The sequence below is a fragment of the Diplotaxodon limnothrissa genome, linkage group LG13, assembly GCF_057381915.1.
Source record: "Diplotaxodon limnothrissa isolate DT_005_m linkage group LG13, D_limnothrissa_male_GT1.1, whole genome shotgun sequence".
In the NCBI taxonomy this organism is placed as follows: domain Eukaryota; kingdom Metazoa; phylum Chordata; class Actinopteri; order Cichliformes; family Cichlidae; genus Diplotaxodon; species Diplotaxodon limnothrissa.
In genome coordinates, this window is record NC_140608.1 from 11726560 (window position 1) to 11749707 (window position 23148).

Here is a 23148-nt window from a genome sequence, read left to right on the forward strand (position 1 = left end):
TCATTATCCCGTAATCAGCTGAAATGATTTACTGCAACCAAAATTAACTAATTCAATTCATTCCACTTGCATTTTTTTTGTTGTTGCATGAATTCACAACAAAAGTAACATCAAGGTGTTTTATATTGTAAGGTAAAGACCCTACAGTAATACAGAAATAACCCAACAATGACACCCTATGAGCAAGCACTTGGTGACAGTGGGAAGGAAAAACTCCCCTTTAAACAGGAACAAACCTTCAGCAGAACCAGCCTCAGGGAGGGTGACTCATCTGCCGTGACCGGTTGAAGGTAAAGTGAGGAAAACCAAATTTGCATTTTAGTCAGTTCGTTTGACAATTTAGTGGTTTTCTTAATAATTAAACTGAATTAAATAAAGGAAGTGAATATATTTTATTTTAATACCACCAGAAACAAAAGTAAAATTCTTAAAATGCCCTCTATACACACATTCCAGCTATTAACATAAAGTAACATAAACACAACCTATGCTTCAGCCACAGTTCCAGAGATGAGCAGTCTCTTATGGATCCAGCATATGTACAACATATGGAGGTGGAAGACCATTTAAGGCTTTAAATGCAAGCAGTAGCACTGTATACTGGATTCTGTAGTGCAAAGGAAGCCAGTGTCAGTAATGCAATCTCTCTCTTTTTTTCTTTCAGTCAGTAATTGTCTGCTGCATTTTTGGACTAATTTTAAACAAGCAAGAAATGATTTACTAACTCCAGTATACTGTGCATAACAATAGTCCAGTCTACATGTAACAAAAGCATGCAGAAAGCATCAGAGCTGATGGTTTTAGACAAAATTTTAGTCCGTGTCAAATTTGTGTCAAGGATTTTAAACCTGTGTTTTAAAGTGGGTAAGGAGCCCAGGTTATGTGTCAACCTAGTTCATAGTGGAGGGCCTAACGATACGGCTTCTGTTTTCGATTCATTTGACTGTAAAAACTGTGGGATGTTTCTATATCCAAGATGCAGACAGTGGGCCTTCATATGCAGCAATAAGAGGATGCGTGCTGATAGTTTAATAATAAAGATAATTTTAAACATAAAATTTCACAGTCAGCCACCAGTTTTTCCATGTCTTGCAAAAGAAAATAAACATGCGAAGCAGTGTCTTCTATTTTCCAAATTCACGTTTATATATAGACTTTATGGAAACCCAGATTTAAGTAAGCCTGACTCTTGGACTTGGCTTTGTGGAGTTGTTTAAAGCAGAATTAACAGATAAGTTTGGCTTAATAACTCATTTGGCTTAATAAGTACCCTATTTCAGGGTTCAGGGTAGTTAACTATTACTTCATGCTTGAGAGATTCATCAATGATGTCACATTGCAAGATATTTGTGATGAGCTGACAACCACTATAGTAGCATTACTTATCAGTTGCGAGTGCTTCTAGGCTAATATACAGTAGAGTAGACCTCCATCCACATTAATGGTGCCAAGGACAGATCTATGTCATGAAAGCCAGGATGGTGGCAGCTCTCATCGGAAGTAAGGACAGAAAGAGCCTTGTGCTTTGTCAAAATCAGACCTGGCTAAGAACAACTCATTTAAAGGTGAGGGGACCTGCCACATGAAATATTTCTCCCCTCTGACTGAGATCAGAGTAACAGTGACAGTCTCCATTGGTTATTTTTATGATGCGGCGCTGCAGCCTTAGATAACACAGCCCTCGTCTTCGCCCTTCACCTCCTCTTCGTGTCCCTGCCTCGTCGAGCCCCTACCCCCGCTCTTATTTTTTTCTTTCCCCCCCGTTTATTTGCTCTTCTCAAACACAGTTGAGTTTTCTCTATGTGTGGGAAACGGTCACAGTAACTCCTCATTCAAAGAGAACAAAGTGGTGACAAAGCAGCGCTACAACAAACAGAATGGTTGAGACAGTAATTCCACACAAATGCGTGCTGAGGTAAATTCAGTAAATGAACAAAAGCGCTGAAACAATGCGCTGCATAATTTTGTGCAAATCACTGCAGAACTCTTGTTTCAACACACACGGTAAATTAAACAAATCGCTACATGTTTGTTCAAAATTTGTTGCAAAAGTAAGCCACTCTGGTCTTACTCTGTATCGTGCTTTTCCCACTGCAACTGCTGCTTCTTGTGCCATGTGATTAGCCTGTTTGCTTTATGCTTTAATCTTGAGAATCACAATCAATACTTGAATAAAAAATGCACTTCAACAGCTTTGGCTTTTTAAAGTACACATTATGCGGTATGTGATTGTGACAGTAGTTGTTTGGGTTAATGGTGTGGTCTTTTTAATAGAGAGGCAAGCGGGAGGCTGTTTGGTTTTATCCGGACTCCAGAAATAGCGGCCATATCAGCAGCGTATCTGAGATCGCTCCGACGGTGTCTCAGAAACACTCCGCCTTACCTCCCTTGAACCCCCTGCACCTAACTACTCCACCGTGTTACCTGTTTGAAAGCCCCAGAGTCTGGTTGGCAGAGGTAATTACAGCAGCTAGGAGCTCCCAATGGAAGGCAGCACTGGCAGGTCACTGCCCAGGGACAGAGGGGTGGAAACTGTGCTCCTGTCTTGGTTGGTGAAGGACACGGAATAAAACAAGGTAGCAGAGAGAAGAGCAGGGGAGAGTAGTGAAAAAACATTTGCTGCTGTGGTAGTGAAATCTAAATCGTAATTTCATAGACATCTGACAGCAGACAGAGAGGAAAGTAGGGGGGAAAGGACGGGGAAATCAGGAAGAGGGGCAGCTTTAAACAGTGAAAGGAGATGAGACTTCAGAATGAGAGGAAACTAGACAAAAGGCAAAGTGAAGGAGGATAGTGTGCGGCTCTAGTGTGTCTTGACGAAGGCGTGACACAGAGTGGAGTACATAGTCTGGCAGAGGGGCCCGAGGATCGTCCACTACTGTCACCTTAGCTCTAACTCTCAGTGCTGGTCCAACTGTCAGCTCGACTCTGAATCTAACAGTCCAAGATGGAGTCTCAGTGTAAAGTATAGTTTGCCTTCATGAAGACTGGTCTATACTACACTATTACACAGCCAATTACACGATGCAGTCTTGTGTCTTACTGTGAAGATGTATCATTTCAGCCTGGAAAAGAAAAAAAAATGTGCTGAGTTATTTATTACCACCTTGTCTTTTTCTTGAGGTGGCACATTTTGAAGTCAGATTTACATGTTGATTTCATAGATCTAATTATAGCTGTAGTTAAGAGGTATGTATGTAAAAAAAAAAAAAAAAGTAAGGCTTGAGACTTGATTGATGTATCCGTGTGCACAGAAGAAATTTTAATGAACTGCCTTTCATTTCCTTTGTATAATTCAATAAATATGCCAGACACTAGAAGCTGCTTTTTCACATGTATCAGATTAAATCTGATTGGGCCATCCTTCAGCAGTGACAGCTGTAAATGAAGGGGATGTCTCTGTACAAGCCAAGTAAATAGATCAAGAAAAAAAGCCCCACCTGGTATCTGCCTTACAGTATGAGCCCTGGGCCCTTTTAATCTCGCTTTTCTGGGCCTGCTTCCAGCTACTTTGTATGTATGTAACTTAAATGGTGCACAACTGTTATTAAAATCCCCAGAGGAAAGCAGCCTTCAAAGAAGAAAAAAAAACCTCCTTTCTGATGATACTCATGGGGCACCTCGCATTTGTTTAGAAGTTCGCTTTTGTTACATGTCGAGGTGATCTGCACTGCAGCTCCTGCTACAATCCCCACAGCTCCCTCGGCACTCCTCCCCGAAATGGAGCAACGGGAACAGATCCAAGCTAAGAGTAAACTGTTTTACAGTTGCTGCACAACAAATAAACAAACATCTGGAAGCATTCAGAGTGGCCCATTAGAAGGGCTCTGGGCTTTGCCAAAAAGGGGTAAATGATGAGGAATGGGCTGTCGAGAGGCTGGTGGAGACAGGGGAGAGGCCAGATGACAGAGCTGTGGGTGCTAAGCACTGCCTTTTAGAGCTCAGCTGGGCTCAGAGAGATCTACACCTGCTGCTATCTCCTCCTCCCCTCCTCTCCTCCATCAGACATCTGGATGGGATACATGACTAATGGATGACTAAACTGCTAGTGTTGAAACTTAGCTGTTGTCATTATGAAGGAAAAGGTTGTTTGTCTGACTGATGACTTAATGTCCTCTGTACAACACACTTGGTAAAAGTAAAAATCAGTTTGACGGCTTTAAAATGAAAAAAATAGATATACCCCGATGTCTGTTTATCGTTGTTTGTGTAATAACCAGAGCTGATTGTATCTTCTATAAGTGCTTAGATTAGATGCTGTTGTGAATGCAAATCTGTTTTGAAAACATGTTCCGCTGATTATGAAATTGCTTCCTAAATTAACTGGCATTACATCAGACATCTGTTTCTTAACCCCGTAGGTTTTTCTGCACCGAGCTGTTTTTTCCGTGCTTATCTTGAGTGATAACTTAGTTCTGGTCGATGTCAATCTGTAGATAGAATGACGACTCTGCTCTTTCAGCTGACAGTCCTTCCATTCTGGTTTGGGCCACATGTTCCGAAAGTATGGAAACATCCTCTCTGGAACTTAGTGAGAAAACACAGAGCAAAGCTTTGACGTTTCCCATTAGACATACGTGCTCTGCAAGACATTTCACTCAGTCCCGTAATGATTATACCAGGACAATCTGTCCCCTGATAAACATCACTCTTAAACACAAAGACTTGCTTTGGCCCCCACACAACTAAAATGAGCCACATGGAAAGGGAAAAGTGTAATCTTTTCCTCAAGACTGTCCCAGAGAGTCCTTTGCAGAGCTGCTTTCTATAAACTTTTGTAATAAACCAAACAAAATTTGAAGTGTGCATTCAACATCAATGAGAAGGGACAGATGATGAAATGCTGTTACAGAGAGTGATATATATACACACAGTGAGCTGGCAGCTATATACCGAGCCTCTGCACCAAACTCTAAAAAGTAAATTAACAAAGTAAAGACATGGCCTTCTTCCCGGGTACTGACTTCATAAAAGTGTTTCCCAAGCACTCGTCACTTCATGAAGGTTTTATTTCTCTGCAGCGTCTGCCAGTTGGTGAGCTGATGAGGTGTCTTAAGTTTAGTGTGTAATGACTGGGTGTCCTGTTGCCATCTCGGAAGTTGTCATGTAAATCAAAATCCAGCTACAAAACTGACACAGTCGAACAGATGTTCCCCTTTGTTTAAATGACCATGCACAGTGTTAGCCTCGGGAGCTACTTGGACAGATAATGTCGAAATGTAAGATATTGTACCGTGGTGCTGCGATGCAAATTTTCTAGAAGTACTTGCATGGCGTAACTTTGTGCTGAACATTGGGGGGGTCAAGATCTCTGTCTAAATAAATAAATAAATCTGGGTAAATTCCCAGATGATTAAACATGCAACTATTTTGCTGGCAATACCTGAAATGAGTAAAGAAAATCAACAGCCTATTTATGCAAGTTAATTCTTAATTTCATTAGGGGGGTTATATTGGTTGGATCTGATTATTGGGGGGGTGGTCATAACCCCCCTAACACCCCTGGAAATTACGCCCCTGAGTACTTGCTATATTTCATCTCAAATATAGCTAAACAGCTAAAACTAGCCTTCAATTTATACATTACATAGTAACGCTTATAATTTGCTCACAATGTAATACAGTGTTCTCTACTTATTAGGCTAAAATTTATCTTACGATATTAAAAGACAAAAGGAAAAAGTACATGTGTATTTATTGTGTGATTTGGCGCTATATAAATAAAATTGAATTGAATTGAATATTTATCAGTAATAATATTCTATTTAAAAAGGCACAACATTACGTGTACTCCTTTGAATGTTGTAATTTAACAAAATAAATACCTTTAATACATTTTCCTGTTAAAAATGGCTCTTTACTTGTAGTTGGAAACAAAAAGTAAGTAGAAAAATGTGTCGTAAATGCTCGATATTTCTCTTTTTGCTTCTAAACGCGTATCAAATGTACAAGATTCTGAAAATTCCATCGCGGTCACATCAGTCTACTTTTTGGCAGCGAGGCTCCTGGTGTATATCACAGCATATCACAGTACTATATACTCCCCCTGAATAGGACAGGCTCTATTTCCTTTATCTGAGTCAGATGATGTGATATTATTCCTCCCAGGAGTGGATTGGCTCAGCAACATGAATATCCATTTAAGCCAGCCTATGGAGATGGATGAGGCGAGAGGGGACGAGGCAAACTGGGCCTGCAATCCCTCATCGCGGCTTCGCATTGCACAGCGCTGTCCGCATCCAAAGTGATGAGAGCTCATTTTTAGGAGGCAGGCCTGTCCTTGTTATTACTAGCCCTGGAAATCACCTCTACATTTTCTCCCTTAGAAGCAGGCTAGATTAAAATGCCAGGATAACCTCCTCAACTTCCATGACAGGCTTAACTGCCAAACTGTGACACGCCAGCTCTAAACTGCTTTGAGAAAGCTGCCTTCCACCAAGTGTCATTATCTCTCCGTTATCTGATGGCACTCCTCTCAGTGTGTGAATAATTCTGTTTGTGCAGGGTTTGGGGAAATGTCAGTGACACTATTGTTTTTACCTTGCCGTTTGATGTAGCTGGGAGAGTCTCCCGAGTGTCTTGAGTTCTTAAACTGATGTTGGGCGTATACAGGAGAAACTTAAAGTGGAAAGATAGTACTGTCAGCTTCTGAACTATTCCAAGATATTTGTTTGTTAGTTCCTTTAACTATTGGTATAAAAGTACACATTTCCCTCTCTGATATTCTGCATTAATAAGGGTTGTTTCAGTCAAGTTAAAGTAAAGTTCTGGATTTGGTTTGTCTGAAGCGATTGAAGTGGTTTCATTATGATGCCACCAAGAGTTCACTAATGTTAGACAATTAATGTCACAAATTAATCTGCAATTTTTTAAAGCACCTGTTTTACTTTTTAATGAGTAAAAAAGCTAAGTCATACTTTCCACCCATCACTATTGAAATATGATTATTACAAGCTTTGAGCCACTTTCTCAGCAGCGGGAAAATATGGAGTCTCCTAAATCTTTATAGTCCGTGACTATTGCAGACAAACCTTTGTTATTTATGATGATAGAAACCCAACTGGGCTTACCCGTTAAAACTTTCTTAAGCACAAACAGACGTATGTTTCTTGGCTGCTTCCCTTAATATGTCAGAAGAATAGACAAGGACATGAGTTTCTGCCAAGCAGACCCAACCCTCGTGGAAAAATATACTGCAAGTCCTCTGGACCTTGGTTTACTTCCCAGTTGCACTGGTCATTCTCAGGAAGGTAGCAGAACATAAATCATCCAAAGTGGATAGGCCTGCAACAATCAACTCTGATTCTAATGCAACTACACTATTCATTTTCCACCATGATTTGTAGCTGTGGTTGGGGACAACTGAGATGTGGTCAGTGCTTTCAAGTCGTACTTTCAGTCAGAAGTTGGAGCGGGTTTCTGGAGCCTTCATGGTTTCCAAAGGTGGGAGTCCATCATGGTAATTTAGGATGGGGGTTAGCTGCCAGATGGTTTTGGATATTTTTGCAGCAGGATGGATGTTGGGTCCACAAGCTTTCTTCTGTGTCAGTACCCCGTGAAACAAATTGCTCAGTGAGCAGGCTGAGTCTGTCTACTTGAGGGAGGCTCGCTACCCTTCATTCTGATGAATAGCTACTAACATTCAAGCAGATGGCCGACAACTTGTCATTCTAAAAGGGACAGGATCAGACCAGAACAATGCCTTGTAGCCTTGTAATTATTGCACGTTACCTGGGATGTTTAAACAGAGACACAAAACGTCTCATAGTTTATATCAGCTAATATAAAACAATACAGTATTTGTTAAGTACACTTACCTTCTCAGTTTATGTGGCGTCATATATCTTAATCAGGGTGTTTTTTAATCAATTATATTTTAAGTCTGCTGTAGATGCTAATTCTAGGGTAACTGATCGCGCACGGTAATCATTCAAGATCAAAACATGCTTTAATGCAAGTCTGGTTAATGGCTCAAACAAATTAGATTCCAATTCACTCAGCAGCTAGTTTATCATGCTGTATGGCTTACCAGCTGTGCTACATCAGTGAAGCTTTCTGTCAGGAATCTTAACATAGCTATACACAACATGGAAATGCTAATATTTGGTGAAAGAAGAGGCCACACAGCAGCATAAGGTGAACTCTGGCTTGAGAATAGGTTCTGAAGTGCAATAAAACATTGATACGGCTAATGATCTTTTTTAAAATTTATCATATTGAGTATACAACAAAACTCAGCACAATTTCAAGCAATAAAAACAAGACTTCCACAGAGTGTTCCATATAGTACTGTGCAAAAGCCATCACTTTATTGAAAGATGTATACAAGGAAATACAGTATCTAAGGCAAAAACAGAGTTTGTACAACTCTAATGAGCTTGAAAGTCAATATTCGGTATGACTACCTTTATTCTTCACAGCCTTAACCCTCTAAAGCCCATCGATCGTATTTGATACACGTGTTTTTGTGAGTTTTTGAGACTTCTACATCATCAGCGTGACTTTTTTTTACCCTCAAAAAATGATGTAACACATTTCTAATGACTAAATTGCAAAACTATGGCTTATGTAGAAAATGTGATACAAATTAAAACTCATGCAGATTAAAATTTGATATATTTTTACAAATTTTAAGGTTAAACAAACACTTCATTATCAAAAAAGTAAAGATTTCTGGCAGTTATTTCATGGTGGAGGTTTTAAAGGGTTAACTCTCTCAGGCAGGTGATGGGAAGTTCTTTTCATTTCTTCAGAATGAGTTCTCCAGGCTCCTTGAAGGACATTCAAAGCTCTTCTTTGGATGTTGGCTGCCTTCTGTTCCATTCTCTATCATGCTGGTACTTATAATGTGCACTATGTGAAAAATGAAGCTTTTCCCAGTCATCCACTTGGTATCTCCAGATGTTATTGCAATGATAAATTTTGACAACATCACTGGCTGAAATGTAGCCCCATAGCATGAGAAAGCCTCTACCACGTTTCAAAGTTGGCTTTAGAGACATACTATTGTACCTCTCTCTTGACCTCCTCTGTACATTTTGACATATTTCAAATTTGAATTCATCACTCCATAAGATCTGTCCAGACACACTGCACACCATACCAAGATACAGCATGTTTTTCTCATAGATCCAACTAAAGATATGGAAAAGAATTGTGTGTTTCTGCATCAGAATGCTTGGAACAAAGTTTCTAAAGATACAATTTCAATTTGGTTCCTTGATAAATCTGTTATGTATAGACACAACAAACCCTTTGAGATAGGTGCTTTTTTAGGTCAGTGTTAGGTGCGTCAACACACAAGAACCTGAACATGACGAGGTGCAAACACAAACTTTCAACGATCTTCAGAAAGCCTGAAGAACTGTTGGTCAAAACTACTTTTAAAAATGACCTCATACTCCTTTGAAGCAAAATATAAAGAAATATGGCGTAGGGAAATTCTCCCTTCTTTTCATTTTAACCAATGCATAACCAGATCCTAGCAGTGTAGTGATTAGAGTGGCACTCTTATTCACCGACATGGAACTGCAAAACTACAAAAATAATTCTCAAATTGTAATATAATTCAATTCTTCTTTAAAAGTTTACGAACACTTGATATTTGTTAATAATAGAGGCCATCATTTTTAGAAAAGGAGTCCTTACCATTTTACAGGAATGAAACTACAGGGTAGATTACTTTAGTGCTGTTGGCACAACAACACTATGAAGAGATTTCCATGTGTCTTAATTGACACAATTAAGACACATTGAAATCTCTTCATAGTCTCCATGAAGATCTTCAAGGGATTTTTTTTATAGTCAATTCATTGAAGCACTAACAGAATTACTAAAAGACTGCAATATTTACATTACTGATATATTAAAGTGATAATAGTACAGGGTGGGCCGTTTATATGGATACACCATAATAACATGGGAATGGTTGGTGATATTAAAGTCCTGTTTTCTGGCACATTAGTATATTTGAGGGGGCAAACTCCTCAAGATGGGTGGTGACCATGGTGGCCATTTAGAAGTCGGCCATCCTGGATACAACTTTTGTTTTTTCAACAGGAAGAGGGCCATGTGACACATCAGACTTATCGGTAATGTCACAAGAAAAACAATGGTGTGCTTGGTTTCAATGTAACTTTATTCTTTCATGAGTTATTTACAAGTTTCTGACCACTTATAAAATGTGTTCAATGTGCTGCCCATTGTGTTGAATTGTCAATGCAACCCTCTTCTCCCACTCTTCACACACTGATAGCAACACCGCAGGAGAAATGCCAGCACAGGCATCCAGTATCCGTAGTTTCAGGTGCTGCACATCTCGTATCTTCACACCATAGACAATTGCCTGCAGATGACCCCAAAGATAAAAGTCTAAGGGGGTCAGATTGGGAGACCTTGGGGGCCATTCAACTGGCCCACGATGACCAATCCACTTTCCAGGAAACTGTTCATCTAGGAATGCTCGGACCTGGCACCCATAATATGCTGGTGCACCATCTTGCTGGAAAAACTCAGGGAACGTGCCAGCTTCAGTGAATAAAGTGGGAAACACGTCATCATGTAGCAATTTCAAATATCCAGTGGGCTTGAGGTTTCCATTGATGAAGAATGGACCCACTATCGTTGTACCCCATATACTGTATCACACCAAATCATCACTTTTGTTGTTCCAACAGTCTTGGAGGGATCCATCCAATGTGGGTTAGTGCCAGACCAATAGCGGTGGTTTTGTTTGTTAACTTCACCATTCACATAAAGGTTTGCCTCATCACTGAACTAAATCTTCTGCGTGAACTGAGGTTCCTGTTTCAATTTTTGTTTTGCCCATTCTGCAAATTCTGTGCGCCGATCTGGGTCATCCTCGTTGAGATGCTGCAGTAGCTGGAGTTTGTACGGGTGCCATTTGTGAGTAGCTAATATCCACCAAAGGGATGTTCGACTAATGCCACTCTCCAGTGACATGCGGCGAGTGCTACGCTGTGGGCTCTTGCTGAATGAAGCTAGGACAGCCACTGATGTTTCTTCATTAGTGACAGTTTTCTTGCGTCCACATTTTGGCAAATCCAACACTGAACCAGTTTCACGAAACTTAGCAAGCAGTTTGCTAACTGTAGCATGGGAGATGAGTGGTCTTGTAGGGTGTCTTGCATTGAAATCTGCTGCAATGACCCGGTTACTGCATTCACCAGATATCAACACAATTTCGATCCGCTCCTCACGTGTTAACCTCTTCGACATGTCAATGGCTGTGAACAAAGAGAAACTTGTCAATAACTCATGAAAGAATAAAGTTACGTTGAAACCAAGCACACCATTGTTTTTCTTGTGACATTACCAATAAGTTTGATGTGTCACATGGCCCTCTTCCTATTGAAAAAAAAACAAAAGTTATATCCAAGATGGCCGACTTCTAAATGGCCACCATGGTCACCACCCATCTTGAGGAGTTTGCCCCCTCACATATACTAATGTGCCACAAACAGGACTTTAATATCACCAACCATTCCCATGTTATTACGGTGTATCCATATAAATGGCCCACCCTGTATAATACAACAACTCCAGGTCTGCATGGATGCACTTTTCTTTTTCCTCTGGAGCATTATTTGTCCATACACACACACAATGTCATTCCCAGGTACCCTCTATGCTCTGAGCTATTGTCGTGAAAAGAGCTGAACTCATCTGTCAATTATGGTAAGCTCCATTGGGCGATTGTCTAAACTGTTTTCTCACTCTCTGGATTCACTCTGCTGAATCCTGTGATTTATTTTCAACTGCCTAAGCATCAATACACAATTGGGAGACACTAAGCTGTGATGTCTGAACACAAACTATTGTCAGAGTATCAGCATAGCTCACATTAAGTGCCATTTAGATTATTCATTGCACTGGGCTGTGTGAAAACTGCTTGTAAAGAGAAGAGAAGGCCATTATCCCATATGCCGGGATTCCTGTGCTATGGATCTAAGCTTCTGTTTACTTCAGATTCACTCTCCAACTGAATGAATGGTGTCAAGGCTGAGCCGAAAACAGGCACAGATTTTGTGCCCCGCCTTGAAGTCCATAAGGTCAACTGGATATGAATGTCAGTGCTATTTTGTAGAACTGACATGCATTTTATCTCTTTTAAAATATAAAAGGGGCCCTAGGTTACAGGAAGTAGTGGGTTTTATGGTTTGCACAGGCTTCAACATCTCAGCTCAACCAGAATGAAAAGAGCAGGGTCACTGAAATGCTAGGAAGTCCAAAACAACCTTTTAATCTGTCACATTCATTTTCTTATTAGGTCCCTTTAAACAGACAGAGCAGGTTTCCCTGTCATTGTAATATGAGCGGACAAGTTATTTCACCATCATAATTTGATTTGTCAATAGTTTCTGGCATGTTACGTCGCTGCATTGCAAGATGATTGGATTGACTGGGTTTTTTTTCAGACACATACATTTATCTCAGATTGTTGCACAGCTTCATCCCTATCGTAAAGGATAAACATGTACTCAAACCTAAACCTTCAAACCACACCGAATATGATGAAAAAAAATATTTTTGGTTTTGTGTATTTGCTGAAATTATGAACTGCTATAATGCAGCAGAATGTCAATAAACTGATTGAAAACGCTGAAAGCACGAATAAACAGGAGCTATTTTTTGTGCATGTGAGTGTTTAGTGCCTGGAGAGCTTCTAAAGAAAGCAAAAATATGTCTCACAATTTGACACCATTAGCAAGTGTTAACGCATAACCTTTGGCAACACTGGCCAGCCGCTCTGTACCATTTTAGGCATCTTCTGCAGGAGCGGTTCTGAGCTAAGGACTTGGACAGCTGGATAACTGAGATGGGGTGGAGGGCATGCTGCTGGATAAAGTGAAACAAACATATCTGGCGGTCTGATTCTATGTTTGCATGTTTCCACTGTGACCCTGACATGCAGTGTCTCAGAGCTAGCCAACTGTTTGTTTTTTGCCCTTTGGTCTATGTTTTACTGAAATAACTAGCCCCTCCCCCCCTTGTTCTCCTTAAATTATAATCTCCCTGTAAATAATAGTGGCCACTATTTTCAAGTGAAAAGAGAACATTTTGAACCATCACCCAGATTAGTGTTTTTCTGTTATATAGCAGGCGGTAGATTGTAATAAGAGAGCCGAAAAGATGATATTAAGATAACCTTGGGAGAGAAGCGATAGCACAGCCATCAGCATCTGTCCTTCCTGCCGTCACTAACCCACGGTGACATTTTGGCTCAGGAGCAGCTCGAGCAACAGCAGTTTATTTGCACTTTGTATACAATAGTTGAAGGGGTGCAGTATAGCTTTTTATTATTGTTATTATTGTACTGTTGTAGGGATCGCTTCCACAGTCTGATTCTATTGTGATGTGTTGTTACCCATTAGTGTATGGCGAGGTAATCCTGACAAATACAGTGAACAAATCAAGGACATTAGTGCCGTGATGTGCAGTCGATAATATTTGGCTTCATTAATTCCTATGCCCTGAGATGACATCCCACTCCTATTAGGTTTGAAATCTCATCCCCTTCTCCTCTATACCTCAGCTGTGGCTCAACCAAGCAGCCAAGCAGATAATACGCTCTGAGCTCTGAAACATGTACCATTATAATTAGCTTTGTCAGGTCCTAGCCCCTACAACCCTCATGCAGATAATATGATAATATGTCTTCATAACCAGCTGACCTTACATGCTCAATATTTCTCCCCTTATGAAGATTACATGTCAATAAAGTAATTGAGTCCCGGGGTGTGTGGCAAGTGAAGATTTAGGTTATAGGACTTTTTCGGGGCAGTGATGTACGAGCGTTATTATTTTACCTGTCAGGAGATGTGCAGGGGCTGAGGACAGTCCGAGGGTGTCAGGGGGGAAGGAGAGGTGAGGAGGGAGACAGAGAGAGAGAGAGGGGAGACAGAGAGACACAGATAAGAGGAAACAGAAAGAGAGGGGAGGGTGCAGAAAGAAATGAAGTGAGCCAAAGAGGAGCACGGACAAGGCAGCGTAAGGAAGACAGAAATGAAGAGAGGAGGGGGGAAGACTGGGAAGAGCAGAAGAGGCGAGATCATTTCTCAAAAGGACGGACAGATCCACAGTTAATCATTCCCTCATACCTTCATCTCCATGTCCCCCTGCCTCACTCTCTGCATATGAGCAGGGGATATGTCATATTAATTAAAAGAAATAGAGTTGCAGTGGAGCCATCCATCTGCATAAGGCATAGGGAGGCCAGAGGGGCATGAAGAATCTCACAAAACACAAACGTATCATCACCACAGCCTCAAATCTGATTGGCTACTAGGGCTGAACGATTATGGAAAATAATCTAATTGCGATTTTTTTGCCCCAATATTGCGATTGCGATGCGATATGCGATTATTTTTTAAGGTCTTTGTCTTCTGTATTATTAAACAAAGACAAGCAATACATCATATAGTATGGCCAATACTATATTACATTAATTTTAAACTGTTCTTTCCTGGAAGACAGACCTCTGTTATGATGACATGAGGTGATGCATGAATTGATGACTGACATTTTTATTTAACTTCTTCAATCACAACAGTATATTTGAACATACACAATAGTTTATTTTTAGCTTACAAACATCTGAGCATAAAGTGCTGACAAGGAACCCTGGTGTAAACATTAAAATGAAAGTCAGTACAATGTGCAGATTGCAGAAATATACATAAAAAAAATCAGTGGCTTTACCACACTCAGTTTTTCGACATCTGTGAACTACTAGACAGTCATTCAATTAAAAAATAATATTAAATAAATAAAACTAATAAATAAAAAATACACACATCTTACTGATCTCTGCAGTCAGTAACATTACACATAAAGTGCAAACATAATAGCAATTGTATAAACACACACACAAACACGCCTTTAAAATTTAAAGGCGTGAAATTGGACGGTCTAGCCTTCTGATTAGCGTCACCGCTGTCTCGGTGGAGTTTAATAAACTCGGCCGTCTGCTTCTTGCTATCTAAAATATAACCAGACACTGGTGTAAATTCTCGACTGTCTCATACTTCTGTTTAATAAGTTTTCTGTTTGACGTTTAGTCAGCTGTGTGAAAACCAAGGAGGAACCCACCCGGGGGATTAATAAAGTTTTATTTTATCTAATCTAATAACTTTAATCTCAGCCAAACCGATTTACTCACGAACAAACAAAACACTGAAAAAAACCCAACAATAACATTTTTAGGTTGTCTAAGTGACTTATATATTACGTTTAACCCGAGCAGCGAAACTCCGCGGTGATCTGAAAATGATGTGCCGGGAGTTGTGCCGTTCTCGGCCGCATCAGTAACCCTCGAGGTCCCGGCTAGCTGTCGAGCTGGTGGGTAGCAGACGCCTCTGAAAACGTCGAAGCACTTTTGCAAATATGGGATATCTTGATAAACCGAGCAGATATTTGATGTTTACACAACTACTTTCTCGCCTGAAAATATGTTAAAAGTTTATTTTGTGACCCAGAAAGATTAGTATGAGTAATTTTAAAACTTAGTAGCGGCCGCCATTGCTGGAAACTGGAGTTTGGCTGGGCCGCGCTATGAATTCTGGGATATGGTAGTAATTTGGACAGCCTTCGGCACGTCGCTGTGACGTAATCGGTCTACAAATGCGGCCTCAGGAGGATGCAGCCCATGAATTTGGACATGTCCAGAGTATAATCGCAGCCTTTGCGGTTAGAAAATTGCACTTGATCATGTCGCGATATTATCGCAAATGCGATATATCGTTCAGCCCTATTGGCTACCCTGGGTTCATCAGTTGTAATTCTGGCAGGAAATGACGGCATGTAATTTGACACTGCTATAAGCTGAATGTGATGTCACCAAGTGCACATTTTTCATCCTTTTAACCTTAAATTTACAGTATCTGTTGGCTGCTTTTCTTTGTACTCGCATTTTGTACTCCCATAATCACCTATAACTCACACAATGTCTGGCTCTAAAATACTCTTAAATACATATCAGAGCAGCATGATTATGGCCAAAATGATTAAAGCGATAATTCTGATCAATACTCCCATCAGAACCTGTCACAATTATTCATTGATTTTAGTGACAAAAATGGTTTTATTTCACCTCATGTAAACGAAACAGCGATTTAACGTCCGTGCTGTGCTTCTTTCCTGATAATGTACAAAACTTACACTGTGCTACATTCCTGACACGGTCAGGCACTGCTTTAGGGGGCACTAAATTTGCTTTTGCTTTGCGTTCTACAGTTAGGTCTATAAATATTTGGACAGAAATTATTTTCTAGTTTTAGTTCTGTAGTTCAAAAAGATTGCATAAAAGTTTGAGGAACTAAAACTTTTTTTTTTTAAAACACAATCCCTTCATATCAGGAGTATCAAAAGTAATTGGATAAATTAAATAACTGAAAATAAAATGTTCATTTCTAACACTTGGTTAAAAAACCCTTTGCTGGCAATGGCAGCCTGAAGTCTTGAACTCATGGACATCACCAGATGCTGGGTTTCCACCTTTTTAATGCTCTGCCAGGCTTTTACTGCAGCGGCTTTTAGTTGCTGTTTGTTTGTGGACCTTTCTGTCTGAAGTTTAGCCTTCAAATGAAATGTATGCTCAACGTGGTTAAGATCGGGTGGATGACTTAGCCATTCAAGAGTATTCCTCTTCTTTTCTTTAAATCTATTTATGAACCTGTCTTCTTAACTGTATTTAATAAACTAGATCTCTTTCAAATAAATGTTTTTCTTAACATATTTCTAAAGCATTCACTCTTCATGAACTAAACATAACGCAATTCACACTTTCTCTTATTGTGCAAAATATATATCTTGTGGCTTTAACCCAAAAATACACCTGCACCGAGCTCACAGAGTTTCGGTACAGTCTAACACTTGGATCGGCACAGGCTAACAACTGGACCAACTTGGAAATTAGCTCTTTAGCTTAACATTCGCCACACACAAGACATTTATCATTAATCGCCACTGCTGTCTGTCACTTTTATAACATCTGTTTATATTATCAACCACCCAGCTTACCTGTAAAAACAGAAAAATAAGACAATCAGTTCTCTTTGGCGCGCAGGCCGTACGCTGCCTCTTCACCACTGGCACTACTTCTTCTAGTGTAGCGTCAGCTACCGAGGACCGAGCGCCCGTACAGGACCGAGCGCCCTCTGCTGGCGGAACTTATACAACAGTAAAACTTACATTGCAGTGGCCTTACTAAAAGAAAATGTCCTTGAGTATAAAATAAAATGGGGGGCTACTATTTTCATGTCTCTGTCTTTAACATAGTGCCACATATCTAATTAAAATATTTTTTAGTAAACAGGTTTGTCTCAGTGTCCAAATATATATGGACCTAACTTTATTTTAGGAACAGACATTTTCAATATTCTTCGATCATATACATTTAATTGTAGAAAGCCAAAATTGTAATTGAAATTAAAATTTGATTAATTGTGCAGATCTAATACATACTATATGCATGTACAATTCTGTTAGGCAGACTTTGCAAGTACTGCATTGGATCCTTTTTGCCTTCAACAACTCTTCATTTTTAATGATACAGATTTAGCGAGGTATTGGAAACATTCCTCTGAGCTTTTGGTCCATATTGAGATGATAGCATCACACATTTGCTGTAGATTTGTAGGCTTTCATCCATGATGTGAATCTCATGTTGCTCCACATCCCAAAGGTGCTCTATTGAATTGAAATGAGGCCATTTCCCACATTTCTCCTTTGTCCCACACGCCATCAGACTGTTTAACTCCTCTCTGGAGGGGAGAGGGAGGGGAAACAGGAGGACAAAGGAGGGGGGAACAACTAAGCTGTAGTGCCTCTTCACCTCACTGTACAATACCTTGTGCAATACTTTTTGTAAATAGTCAACAGTGCAATAGACTCAATACTTGAAATGTGCAATTCACTTGTATTTTTATCTTTTATTCCTATTTATTCTATTTATCCCCTTTGTATATTTTATTTATATTTGTCTCTGTATTTATATATGTGTGTGTGTGTGTGTGTGTGTGTGTGTGTATATATATATATATATATATATATATATATATATATATATATATATATATATAACAATTCTGTAACTGTAACTTCGGTCGTTGCTGTGCTTTTTGGAAGTCGAATTTCCCAGAGGAACCCACCCGAGGGATTAATAAAGTTCTATCTTATCTTATCTCTTATCTTATTTCAGTACAGTGAACTCATTGTTATGTTCAAGAAACCAGTTTAAGATGATTTGAGCTTTGGGATGGATGGATGGATGGATGTGTGTGTATATATGTGCATCATTTTCTATTTCAGTAGATATAATAAGTATCAATAATGCTGTCAATGACTTTGTTTAGCCAGCCACCTAATTTTCAACTTTAGTTCTTTAGTGAGAAGATCTAAACTGTATACATTACAGTGGTGAAAAGTTGCAAAGCAGATTAGCAAACTCAACTTTTTGAAGTGATGGGGATACCAAACTAAATGAATAAATAGGTGGACATATCATATAAGCTTGTCAGTTCTTGGACATGAATAGCATACCCCTTCAAGGTAAATGGCACAGATTGCATATGCACAATTGCAAGTGCATCAACCAATATTAGATACTCTATATGTGTGTTACTTTTTGCAATTATTTCTGAATAATTCAATTCTGAAAAGCAAATCTTAAGTACTGGGGTTTCACTCTTATCTTGACAACATTTCTACCTTTTCACATGAGTAACATGCATGCTTAGCTAAAAAAAAAACCTGTGATGTCACCAAAGTTTAACCACGCCATCACTAGAAAAATGTTGGTTTTCCTCAAATCTCTGATTTAAAACATCTCAGCAGTTCACATATGTAAGTAATCCTTTCTCTTTTTTTCTTTCTGTATTTAGTGGCTAAATGCCATTTGTCAAGGTACCATTTTGCTCATCATTTTGCCCCTCATAATTTGACTGTCAGTGCTAGAGACAGAGGAAATGGGATGTGAAAATGAGTGTGGTCGATTGAGGTCCAATGACGAAGGTTACACACATTTTCATCTGCTACAGAAGCAGGGGACACACAAAGACAGGGTGGAAGAGCAATGTTAAAGGATATTTTACCATGTCCTTTTGGATTAGGCCTGGAGATTGATATCTTCCAGTCAGATGAAGCTCTGATGTGAGTGATCCAGCTCTTCCATCATTGTGACATGCGGCTCTTGGCTAACGCTCATCCGTGTTGATGGGCACACCCTACGCCACAAGGGCTCTGGCTAGCATACCCACCTTCCTCTTTCCCATCTCTGTCTGCCTCACTCTGCCATCTCTGTTCTTTTATTTCCATTGCCCTTCTCCCCTGTTTTCTGTCACCATGTCATGTTCAATCACTGTTTGGCTGGCCAGGCACTCAGTCGGGCAGGCAGGGAGCAGGGAGCCCCAGGTAGAGAGCTGCCTAACACGCGTCAGGATGGGCACTGAAATGACTCTAATAATGGGGTCCCCGTGTGGCCCAGACTGGCCAGTCAGTTAGCAGGCCTAGGATGGGGACTAATAAGTGTTTGATGTCTGCAGGGGAAGGAAGTGTGAAGGAGTACAGCCAACCCTGGACACTCCAGTCAGGCAGGTGCAGCCAGGCAGGAACTGAGGGGGTCGACTGTGGAACAAGACGTCAGATCAGTATTGATATGTGTCACGCTGGAGGTTGCCACGCTGTTTGTTTAAGAGAGTGTCTCAGAGTAGTACTAGCAGCCATGCAGTAATTGATGTCTAGATCAAAAGTGGAGCTAGAGGACAAGCTGATACGCCTAATGCTCAGTGAAACCAAATTTGTCGATTTTTATAGCGCGGCGAAGAAGGAAAATACTGCACAATGTGTACCTAAATTATCAGTGCATGTGTAAAACTCCGGCAGCAGTTACACTCATGGCTAAATTTGCTGGCCATCCTTGATTTGATGGAAATTACCACTGACAGGCAGTGAGGTGCCATTTTGTCCACTGATGCGTGAAGTCCATCATTGTCTGTGTAGTTGAGTTTAGTTAACATGGCACTTAGCGACTGACATTGCTTTAGAGCCAGCAAAACATTGTCATTGTCATGTCATTTATCTCTTGCTAGACAATTTTCGATGTGGTCTTCACTGAACGCCTCACTGATGCTTCTAGCTTTTTACAGTAGGCATGTGCAGCCAGACAGAGTTTCGGTGCCCTCTAAGAATAAACTGTATGTCAACCCCCTCCGCACATTTTAGGCCCTGATATGGGAGCGAATGGCTTGCCCAGCACCTTGCACTGATAAAGCCACAGCTGTCCTTTCAAGTATGGCCATCTAGTAACAAGCTACTTCCCTTTGAACAGTTTTATGTGGTTGTAATTGACCTGACAATGGGGTTCATTATGCAGTCCCTTTCATGCTGTTTTGCCTGATAATTATTATTTAATGTGTTCGGATGGAGTGCATCATTAATTCATCCCTTCCTCCAATGTCAAAGAGATGAACAGTGAAGTTATCACTCTCTGGTGATTAATATTATGCTCTTTTGTTATTGAATCCTGTCCCAGTGATTAAACCTTCATTGAGCGACTCACCAGCCGCTCTTATTAACGGCGTCATTAACAAACACAGTCAAATCTCTAATTGTGATTTTCGCTTTTTCTTTCGTGTTTTTGGTCAAAGGTTTGAACCACTTATCTGGGCTTTTCTTTTAATTAGAAGTCCCGAGCGTAATGAAGAACACAATCGATCAGTGTCAGGCTATGTGGCGTGCAGAAAATGAGCGCTTATGATTACTTGCGTCATTAGTGCTTTCACGTGCCTTTAAGAGCAGATGAACTGTAGGAGTAAATAACCAGCCTGTCATTAATGTGCTTGCGGTTGGGTTTCTGTTGGTTACATGACAATGTATGCTTTGCAAAAGACCCTCAAAAGGGGGACGTGAGACCTTCTGTCCTCCACCTTAAACAACCTTCCTGTTATCTGCAGCCTCCAGAGCTACTGTAACTATTTTTCTCTTCTGGCTCTATAAGGAATAAACGTCACTGAAATTAATTTCCTTTTTTCTTCTTCTTCTTTTTTTTTTTTACTAGACCCCTCAGAATGGTAATCTCGTCTTCAGTCAAAATTTATGTGCCCCCGAATTCAATTTCCTTCTCGTCCTCATAAGTTGAAGGTGCAAAGATGGATAACTGACAGGCATTTACCTGTATATATGATTATAAATTTAAAGTGTTCAATTAGAGTCTTTAATTTTAAGTGTTTGTCAGCTGTAAGGGTTCAGTCATGCCTGCTAATGCACAGGTTATGCCAGGGGTTTTAAACATATGGCCCCAGGGCCGGAACTGGACAGCTTTGAAAAAATGTGAGGAAGTGCATAGATTTTTGCACTTTCAAGTTTTACACCTTTTCCTATTGATAAAGATCCCCCGCCCCATTCATATTACACATACTACAACATAATTAAGTAATATAAAAACAATAAAATGACAAAAACGTTCCTGTTTTTTCATGTAATTTTCTTTAAATTGATGAAAACTTTAGATTTTATAATTACAGAACAGTCTGAGCAATGAACTGCCAGAACTTTTATTCTACACACCTAAGATCACAGAATCCTTGTTCTTTGAAACACACTATATAAAATGAGTTTGACAATCCTGAGTTATGTGCACTGCATGTCGTTTTAGGAGAGGGTGTTATCCTACCTTTTGTTTGCATATATGCTATTGTAAATCATAATCCTTCAGTCACACAGCCAGCCTTCAGCGTCTGAATGTGCTATTTGTCTACCTCAAGGAGAATCATGTAGAAAAAGCTACCTGGTATTGATCAGCGCTGTTTGAGCCATGACCCAGCAACTTTCCTCTGAAAGCCCATCAGGATGTGGCAGTAGCAAATATTTCAACTCTCCATCTGTCACACTTGCGCCAGCCATTTTTTTTTTAAATTCTTTGCTGGCCTTCGGTGTGTGTTGTTATAGCATCTGAATCATGTAGAAAGTTTCTACATCTGTCTCTGTGTTGGTCAGGGTCTCTGTTTAATACCTCACACCCAAAGAAAAAGAAATAAGGCCCTAATGAAAGCTTGTGCAGCAACAATAAAAGTAAAAGTATAATACATCACCGTATTTTATATAATATTATGAAACGGCACCATGTGCCATGTCTTAGCATCCTACATGGCTTGCTATTCACTGTTATGTTGTAGGCTTTTTAATCCCCTCCTTCCTGTCTCCCCTACACAGTTTCTCTTCCCTCCTTTTCCTCTCCCTTCTCCCCAGCCTCTGCCTTGGTGAAAAATGGGGCGCATTTCCCTGATAGCCTGTGTGAATGTGGAGAGTATAAATGGCTAATGAATTACAGATGAACATTGACGCAAATTAATCTTCCTGATGTCCCAGGGTTATATGGCAGCTATTTAAAAGTTTAATCAATACGCTGAAGTTGAGAACATGCAGGCGCTGCAGTTGTTTGGGCGCAGTAAACGGCCAGGAGGGGAACAGGGAAGGCATAAGCCCAGGGCATGCATCATGATGACAGCTATTTATGTTTAATGGACTAAATATTTTTTACTGATGGAGGACAAATGTCACTTTAATTCTTAAAGTTACAAGCAGGAGATTTGTTTGGGACTGGTGAAAGATGGGTGACACCTCAGCTGTTTAAAAAGGCTAACTAATGGACATAAGAGTCTATTAGTTAAGACTGAATAGGAATGGATTTTGTTCGAACATGCCATTTTAAAGCTTTTCTGAGAACCGCACATCAAAAATAAAAAAGGAGAGGTTTTACCTAAACAATGAGTGTTTAAATATATAGATTGGCTTAAGTGTGATTCCAAATTGTTCATAGGTGTGGACGTATTAGTGGTTTTCTGTGTCTTTGATTTAACCCTGTGACGTACCGGAAGTCTGTCTAAGGGGTAGCTCTACTTACAACCACTGTGTGGAAATGTCATTTTATTCTATATGGCATCTTTTTTTATTTTTCAAACTGGATCCAGCTTCTGTTACGTCGTTCATTTCATCTTATTCACTCATTCATCTTATTTATATGAAATCAAGAAAGAGAAAGTATGTGCTGCATTTCCACATTCAGTACTGTGCTGGCTTTTGAGTTGCTTGCTGCTGCTGCTGCTGTTTATCTCTGGCAATATTTAAGTG

The 23148-nt window shown here is 40.0% G+C and overlaps 1 protein-coding gene across 1 annotated transcript in view; it reads left to right on the plus strand.

Moving 5' to 3' along the window:
* Positions 1–23148, plus strand: part of lrmda (leucine rich melanocyte differentiation associated) — a 207333-nt gene that overhangs the window by 178736 nt on the left and 5449 nt on the right. The window lies entirely within an intron of this gene.